Here is a 9,033-nt window from a genome sequence, read left to right as displayed (position 1 = left end):
ATTGGAGTCGTTTAATGCTTCGATAACTCACAAGAGGGAAGGAACTCAAAGTGGAACTCAATTTCAAGATCATTCTCAGGAGCAACATATACCTATCCCCCCTATTACTGAATCATTTGGAGAACTTCTATCCCAATTATCCCAGGCTAAGAAATCTAAATCGATTTCTCGAGATGGACAGATTATTGGGATATCTACAGGCCTCTCCAACCCTGGTTATGATGTCCTGATGACAGAAGGACACTCATCTCATACCATCACAGATATTACTTCTAATTTTGGAGATGATCGTCATAAAAAAAGCTTTAAAAGGACTAATAGAACAAGCAATCCAGACTCTATCACGGAAAGGGCAACGTCACCCGTAATGCCGCCAGAATTATGAGTTGTCCAACCTGGAACTGTCGGGGATTAGGGAACGCCCCGACTAGGACCACCTTGACTCAGTTCTTAGGGTCTACCAAACCTGAATTAGTGTTTTTATCTGAAACTCGTCTTCCCTCTTTTAATTTTATTACTAGTTTTATTAATTTCGGTCTGAATAATTCTTTTCCTGTTTCCTCAAGGTCGTAGCGGAGGCGTACTATTACTTTGGTCTAATAATATATCACTTAACTTTAATTATTCCTCTTCGAATTTAATTCATGCTACTATATCTGGTCTTAATAATAAGCCTGTCTGGGACCTTTTCTGTATCTATGGTCCCCCGAGACTTAGTGATCGCCCTCTTTTCTGGAACGATCTTCTGAATGGTATCCATACCAATACTAACCCTATTGTGTGCCTGGGTGATCTTAACAACGTTGCTTCTTCGAGTGAGAAATGGGACGGCAGTCCCTCTATCCCTTTTTCCTCCCTGTTCAAGTCGTTCATTTCTCACCTGGCCTCATTGACCTAGGTTTTAATGGTCCAACCTTTACTTGGACCAATAATAGGTCGACCCACCATCTGACTCGTGAACGTTTAGATAGAGCCCTTTGTTCGCATAATTGGCTTATGGACTACCCCAAAGCGGGGTTATTTGACCTTCCTAGGTATAATAGCGACCACGCTCTTATTTTACTTAAATTTCAAGTTGAGGGTCGCATTCTTCAGACCATTTCTCGTTATGAGACATTCTGGTCTAGGACACTGACTTTAAAGATACCTTGCAAAAAGGGTGGACATATAGTAATGGTCCCTTCCATGATAGAATCTGTCAAATTAAGGATTGTCTCTCGAGTTGGAGCAAATCTGCTTTTAGAGTTCTCACTAATATACTTAAAATCCTTCGTAAGAGACTCCTTGACATTCAGAATTTCCCACCCACTTCGATCTCCCTTAGTATTAAGAGTGATATTCAAGAAGAACTTATTTATTTAGAGCAAATTTATTGTACCAAGTTAGAACAGAGATCCAAACTGAATTGGGCCCATAATGGAGATCGACTCTAAGGCCTTTCATATAACTCTGCAAAATGGCAATATCTCTATGAATGACAAAGATATTGCTAATGATCTAACTCTATTTTTCAGAATTTATTTACGGCAGAACCAGTTGAATCGGCTCCGCCAGAGATTCTCAATGCATACAAAGTCATATCAAACACTGAAATTGAAGGATATATTCCCTCGGTCAGAAGGAATGGTATCCTTCCGAAGGAGTGTCCTTCGACCAAGGTGTCAATGCGTACAATTTGGCGAATAGGATCTTAATGACCTTACTCGGAAGATCATTAGCCCGGTCCAATTAGAGGTCGTAATGTTTAGCTAGAAGCCAACTACGATCGTCGGATAACTTCGGTAATCCGCGGCTAACATAGACCGGATCCTACAAGGATTACACATAAGAGTGATGGTTTGAACGGAGAGAATTGACTAGTAATAGACTGACATATAAGTGGATTGGATCCCTTATAAGTATGACCAATTAGTTCGGAGGAGTCCGAATAAGAGATAAACACTTCCGGGCCTTAAAGAAGGACCCGGGAAGGCTTTAGGTGGGCCGGCCATGTGATGACCGACCTTAACAAGGGGCCGGCCATTACCTGGCCAGTTAGGCCCTAAGTGGGCCGGCCAAGGAAGCCGATAAAGGGCTATGTTGGCCGGCCACACTAAGGAACCCTAAAAGGGTGTTTTGGGAAACATCTTATAATTAGGCTTTACTAATCCTAGTTTGGGTCAAATACCTTTTCTAGGGATTTCTATATTAGGACCTAATTACACAACCTAAGGGTGTGTGTGTGTGCCTAAGAAGTGAGACTTCTATTCACAACTAAAAGAGTTCAGAATATACATCTCAGAGAGAGAGAGAGAGAGAAAAAAGGAGTTTTCTCAATTATCTAGTCAAGAAAGAGTTCTTCATGATCTCAACCTTCAAGAAGGTCCTAGCTGACTGAAAAGAGGGAGTTCAAGTTATACACTCGGTGTCTCAAGTAGAGGAGCAACAATTGGGGCTCTTATCTTCCGAATACTGGTCGGGATTTAGTTCGAGGGAAGGCGATTAAAGGTAATCTTCTTTCTATTCTAGTTCATTGATATGTTCATGTATAGATTCTGGTAGTCTAGTGTTAAACATAGAGATGTTTGAGATTCCGCTTACAACATTAGTTAGATGATTAGTATGTATTAGATACCTACGAAACCCTACAGAAATGGGCTACATCTCTAGGGTGCCAGACTATGAAGTGATAAAGGCAGTGGTTATGTAAATGGGGTCAATCAAGAGCCCTGGACCAGACGGCATGCCATGCCATTTTTATCAACACAACTGGGACATTATAGGGGACGATTTGGTCTTATATATCCAGCAAGCTTTTTCTACGGGTAAGATCGACTCATCCATCAATAATACCACTCTTGCCCTTATTCCGAAAATCCGTTACCCAAGTATGGCATCATATTTCAGGCCAACATCTTTGTGCAATTTTCTCTATAAGTTCATCACAAAAAATCTGGCTAACCGTATCAGCCCCTACTTAGATCAATGCATAATGTGGACTCAGAGTACTTTCGTTCCTTCGAGACAAATCATCGACAATATTATCATTACTCAAGAGATTATTCACTCTATTCAGAAGTCTAAAGCCAAAAAAGGTGGTTTTTGTCTTAAAATCGATATGGCCGAAGCCTACGACAGAGTGAGTTGGGACTTTCTTGGAAAAGTCCTACCGACAACGGGTTTCTCAGGTCTATTCTTAGATCTTATCATTTCATGCATTACTTCTACCACTTTTAGCATCCAAATTAATGGTAGCCTTCATGGGAATATAGTTGCTTCTAGGGGTCTAAGGCAGGGGTGCCCGTTGTTCCCCTACCTTTTTCTTTTAGTCTCCCAGTCGCTCTCCCTCTTTATCCATTATTATGAATCGAAAAATCTGTACAGTGGGTACAAAATAAATAAATATAGCCCTACCATCCCCCACCTACTTTTTGCCGATGACCTCACCCTCTTTGGGAGAGCCACCACATCAAATCTTACAGCAATTAAAGAGATTATCACTACCTACTCTAATTTTTCTGGTCAGAAAGTTAACTTTGATAAATCCTCCATTTTCTTTGGAAAGAGAATTCCCAATGCTATGAGAATGCAGTTCACCAACTCCCTCCAAGCTCTTGCTATAACTAATCAAGCCAAATATTTGGGGTCGTTCCTCTTCAAGCCAGGTAATTGCATTGGCAGTTTCTCTTGGCTAGTCAAAAAATATCAAAAGTCTTTATCAGATTGGAAGAGCAAATATATTTCTCAAGCAGGTAAGACAGTTTTAATCCAATCTATATTGGGAGCTTACTGTACATATACTTTCAGTCATCAGCAAATTCCAAAGCATATTACTAACAAGTTAGAACGAGCTGAACGATGTTTTTGGTGGGGCCACTCAATATCAGAGAAAAAGATTCATTTCATAAATTGGAATACAATATGCTCATCAAAGCAATATGGTGGTCTTGGAATCCGATCTGTCCCGGAAGTCAATGCTTCTCTCATTGGTTAAGCAACATGGAGGTACTTAACTAGCCCATAAGAGGTATGGGTTAAGATTCTCAATTCAAAGTATATTAAAACTGGCAATTTTTGGACTATACAAGCCCCCTCATCTGCCTCTCCTTTCTGGAGGGCTATTTTGAATAGTAGGGATGTCATCCATCCCAATATCTTATGGGAAGTAGGCAATGGTAATAACATGGGGATTCTTTCTGACTCTTGGCTTAAAGATCTTCCTAGCAAAATTCTTGTTCTCATAAATGATATGCCAGATAATATCAGATTGGTCTCTCATTTAAGAAACCCTTCCAACCGTGATTAGGACCAAAATCTTTTACATAATCATTTTGATACAGACTCTATAGAAGCCATAAACTCCATTAATATGAACCAATATAACACCTCTGACAAACTTATTTGGACTCCTACCGAGTCTGGTAAGTTTTCAGCCAAATCTTACTATCATGAAACTCATAGCCGACCTATTTTAGATAATAATATCACTGATTTTCCCTGGACTAAATTATGGAACAATAATATCATGAACCCTAGAATCCGTCTATTCATTTGAAAACTAATCCATAATGGGTTAGCCACTTTGGCCAATATTAGTAAATGCAATCAGTCTATTAGTCCTTTTTGCAAATTATGTTCAACAGGGGATATAGGAACAACAAATTACATATTCGGGTCTTGTCCGAGATTCAGAGATTTTCTTAGATCTTCTAAAAAAACAAATACTTATAGATCTAAGCAAAAATCCAATCAATAACTTGAAAGGCATACTGAATAAAAGATCAAATAGAAACATAGATTGGATGTGGTATACTTATCTGCATTGGCACTGGTGGAAACCAGAAATGATCTCGTCTTCAATAATAAGGAACCAGATTATACCAGATGCTTTTGGTCGATAACACAGGAGGTATATGCTTCTTATTACCCACTTTATCTTCTTCTATATCTAAGCCCAACATGCAAGTTTCCAGCTGGTTACCTCCTCCCTTTTCACTACTAAAGGTTAATGTGGATAGAGCTTTCAAACCACCCATGGGAGCTGCAGGAGCCATAGTCAGAAACAGTGAAGGAGAAGTAGTGAAAGTAGATTCAATGAGTTTTCCGGCGATTTCGCCTCTACACAGCGAAATGAAAAATTTCGAATTAGGGCTAAAATTGATAGAAGATATGGGTTTAGGAGTTTTTATATTGGAAGGAGATTCAAAGTCTATGGTTGAGCTACTTTGTGATGAGAATCAAACTCCGCCGTGGCGGCTATCCATCGAGATTTATAAGCTACGTGTTAGGGTTTCCAATTTGCAGGTTGAATTCCAGTATTGCCCCCGACTTTCAAATAAGGAGGCTCACCAGCTGGCGCATTCGGCTTTAGGCCCTCAGACGTGAGATAGTTGTTCTTTCGTCCTTTCAGTTAACTTCCTTTATCTTTCGTATCAGTCTTTTGTGTTTTCAGTCCTCGTGACTCTTTTGTATGACACAATGGATCTCGTTATATTTATGAAAGCTTTAATAAAAAAATATATCTTGACAGGCAGTACATTTGAATATACTTCTCTACACATTTAGGCAGTTTTGGGCTCTGGAGCGGAGTAATTAGTTTTATCTGATGGTGCCACCATATCCCTTTCTCTAATTGGTTATTTTTAGGCAGTCTTGGACGGTTTCTAGTAGTTTCTCTAGTAGTTTTTTTTTTGACAGTTTCAACTGAACAGGAACATTTGTTCATCTTTCTGTCTGTCTTTTTTATTTTCCTTTAAGGGTCTTTCATTGGGGGTAGCAATTTGATCCGAACCGGCGGTTTTTTGCCTAAATCCGTCCATCATGGGACGGGTTTTACCGACCCTTATTAAATGGTTCAGGTTTGGTATGAAGTTAAAAAAAATAATCGGGTTCCGGGCGGGTTTGGTATTAGATAATAAATCCCGCCCCGAACCGGTTATATGTTATATATTCAATATATGTTTTATCTAAGGTTATGTTTCTAAAATATTAATCTTATAAAATTTTGTTAATAATTGTTATGTTACTTCAAACTAAAATAACTTTTGTAAAACAAAATAGAAAATATTTTGTTTGAACCCGAGCCGACTCATTTCATATTAAACGGGCTGGGACAGGACAGTAATGGTTTAACAATTTTTAATTGGGACGGATATGGTAATTGAACAACCACCCCGATTAATTTTTGGAACGATTATGGTAAAACCCGTTTACTAACGGGCCGACGGAGTTGGGAAGGGGATGAACCGTCCCAAACCCGCCCCGTTGACATCCCTAGCTTTCATTCTCCAGACCATCTTATTACTTTATTTACTTCTTTCTCTTCCAAATTCAAATTAATTTTTCAAACACCATGAATGCTCAAGATTCTCACTTTTTATAGCAATTTCTTGCCCTTTATGCTGATGATGTTGTCCCGATTACTGTGGAAGGAGAAGACTAAATTTCCTCGTACTCGGATCTTGTTAAACAAGGAGTTCTCTGGTTTCAAAGCACTAAGAAGATTGACATCAGTCTAGCTATGCTTCGCTTATCAAAAGTTCTGCACGGTCCTTATAGATTCACGCTTACTGATGTTAAAACTAATGTCTTTTTTTGTTCGTTTCATTGGGTTATCCAAGATGAACTTGTGGTTCTTCAATCTTGTACTCTGGACATTGCTCCTAGTAAATACTCTTTCGACTCGGTCTAGATTTAAACCCAATTTCATGGCATCCCCTTGTGTCATCTTAATAATACTACTGTCAATAGGTTGCCGAGTTCCATTGGCCAATTTATTTCTACTACATCTGAAGATGCCGCGAAATGGAGTGTTTTTGGCCGAATCAAAATCAAGTACACCATAAACAAACCTTTACCACAACGTGTTTACTTGAAATTGTCTAACTATAAACTTATATCTATTACGATTAGAATGGAAAAACTACCCCGTTTATGTAACTAGACTCCATTCAACTAGACTTGAAACTGCTTTATGGAAAATTACATCTAATAACTATGTCATAATCAGTACACATTTATAGTAACACATATGTGTCAAAAACGTAACTTTGCATTGAGCTATCTATTAAACAAAATTAGAATTTTTTTGGAATAAATAGTTTTGTTGTCTCAAAAATCATTAATAACTTAAGTTAAGTCTTATACCTCTAGAGCACTACACTTATCTTTACAGCGTAATGATCTCAAAAGTTAAAATAACAACATCTAAAAAATAAAGACAAATTAAATAACTGAATATCTCGACTATTTTTCTGTAATGCGTAAAGGGCATTCCCCCAACCATATGGCGGCGTTATGCTTAGTATTGCTTACATTGGAAAGGGAAAATCATAAAGATGAGGGCAATAACAAATAATTACCAAAGATAACACATTTGTTGACTTCCCGCCTAACTAATATTTTTGGTGAACCAATAACTTGTTTTCGGCCCTTTGATAGTCGGATATTTATGGGGGCCAAAACAATCCCTAGGGCGCCCATAGAGAGGCCAAATGGCCAATTGATCACAAATTGAACAAAAAAGTGATCTCACCCTAATAAAAATCCGTAAAATTGTAAAGAGAATCAATTTTGTAAAAGGAAACTATGTGAAGTGTTAGCTAATAAATTTTGTTTTTTTTTTTTGAAGAGCTAATAAATTATGTATGGTTAACTTTTGTCTATTGTTTGCTTCATGAATCTCCAACCGGAGACTCAAGAAATACTCCAAAAATATATAGTGTCAAGTGTCAACTTTTTTTTCTTCAATACATCGATGTATTGAAAATTTTGACTCTTTAGTCAATACATAGAAAAAAATATTATCTCCGCGCGCATTTTCCTAACTAAGGGGGGCACACAAGAAACTGGTCATACTTTAGGAGCCACTAAGAAAATAAGACTCAATTAAATGTCCAAGACAATATATTATGCCCAATTAATAAATTTTGCTTTAGATAAAGCTTTATTACATGGTAAAAGTGAGATCTAATATAAAAAAAAGTACACATCATTTGTGATTTTCAGCACACAATATTCCCATTCCTAGCAATGCTTACTCAACTGGTGTAGTAACTTTGTGAGGATTAACGTCAGATTGTAATGAGGCAGGCATACGATTGCCTTCACCGATGCAACTAAAAGGGCATTTGATCCTGGCAAAAAATCCATCATGTGTAGAAAGACAAGTGAGCAGGCAACTTACGTAAGATTCCACAGAGGCTGAACTCTGCCCAATACACATTCCAAATACTAGAACCAACAGAATTAGTATTCCTCTCACACTTCTTCCTTCCATTTCTTATTTTTGTGAAGTAACCCTAGTTTTATATTTCCCTCTAATATACCTCAACCTTTTTCTCTAAACTTTGATGGATATATGAATCAAAAGAGACCTCTTATTTATAGGCTTTAAAATGACTTATCATTTCACCGCAAATGGAGAATATTATTTTCAAGGGTGATCACAAATATTTCCTAACTTTAATTCACAATTTCGTTATTAGATTGTCCTATAAGAGAACAAACAAATAGAGTAAAATAGTAATTTTCACCTTATCATGCTACTCACTGCACACTTAAAACAATTAAATATTTTCTAGAAATTCACCAAATTTGGTCAAAGAGAATCTTTTTTTTTTTGTTACAAGAGGTCAAAGAGAATCTTTTTTGTTGAACCAAGGTTAGAGAGAATCAAGTAATTCACTTCTAGAGTCAAATCCTTAAAATAAGAATACATTTTTGTTTATTAACATATGAATCAAGATCTAGTTCAACAAAAAAAAAAAAAACATATGAATCAACAGAACATTCTTTCAACATTTAACCATATTCTAAATCTATCATAGTAACCCAAAATCAATAAGATTTTGATTCATGATAAAGATTACTTACAGGACAAAGAGAATATCATAACCCAAAATCAATAAGATTTTGATTCATGATAAGGATTACTTACGGGACAAAGAGAATATCATAATAAAGATAAGGACGATAAAGAAAAATTAACCAAGGTCGCATATTTGTTTACTTCCAACCTAACCATCAGTGGCGGATCCAGAAATTTTATTTTGT

At 37.2% G+C, this 9,033-nt stretch overlaps 1 long non-coding RNA gene across 1 annotated transcript; it reads right to left on the bottom strand.

The window, feature by feature from the left end:
* Window positions 1–3,296: 3,296 nt before the first annotated feature.
* Window positions 3,297–5,225, bottom strand: LOC147564213 (uncharacterized). Its single transcript, XR_015226283.1, has 2 exons — window positions 4,793–5,225; window positions 3,297–3,670 (listed from the first exon to the last, which is right to left on the bottom strand). It is a non-coding gene; the product is annotated as an uncharacterized LOC147564213 (long non-coding RNA).
* Window positions 5,226–9,033: the final 3,808 nt, after the last annotated feature.

This window comes from Eschscholzia californica, unplaced genomic scaffold, assembly GCF_041429995.1.
Source record: "Eschscholzia californica isolate CP2 unplaced genomic scaffold, dmEscCali1.0.p SCAF_1, whole genome shotgun sequence".
Lineage (NCBI taxonomy): Eukaryota > Viridiplantae > Streptophyta > Magnoliopsida > Ranunculales > Papaveraceae > Eschscholzia > Eschscholzia californica.
The sequence above is the reverse complement of the archived record's forward strand: the minus strand, read 5'-3'. Positions and strand labels throughout refer to the sequence as shown.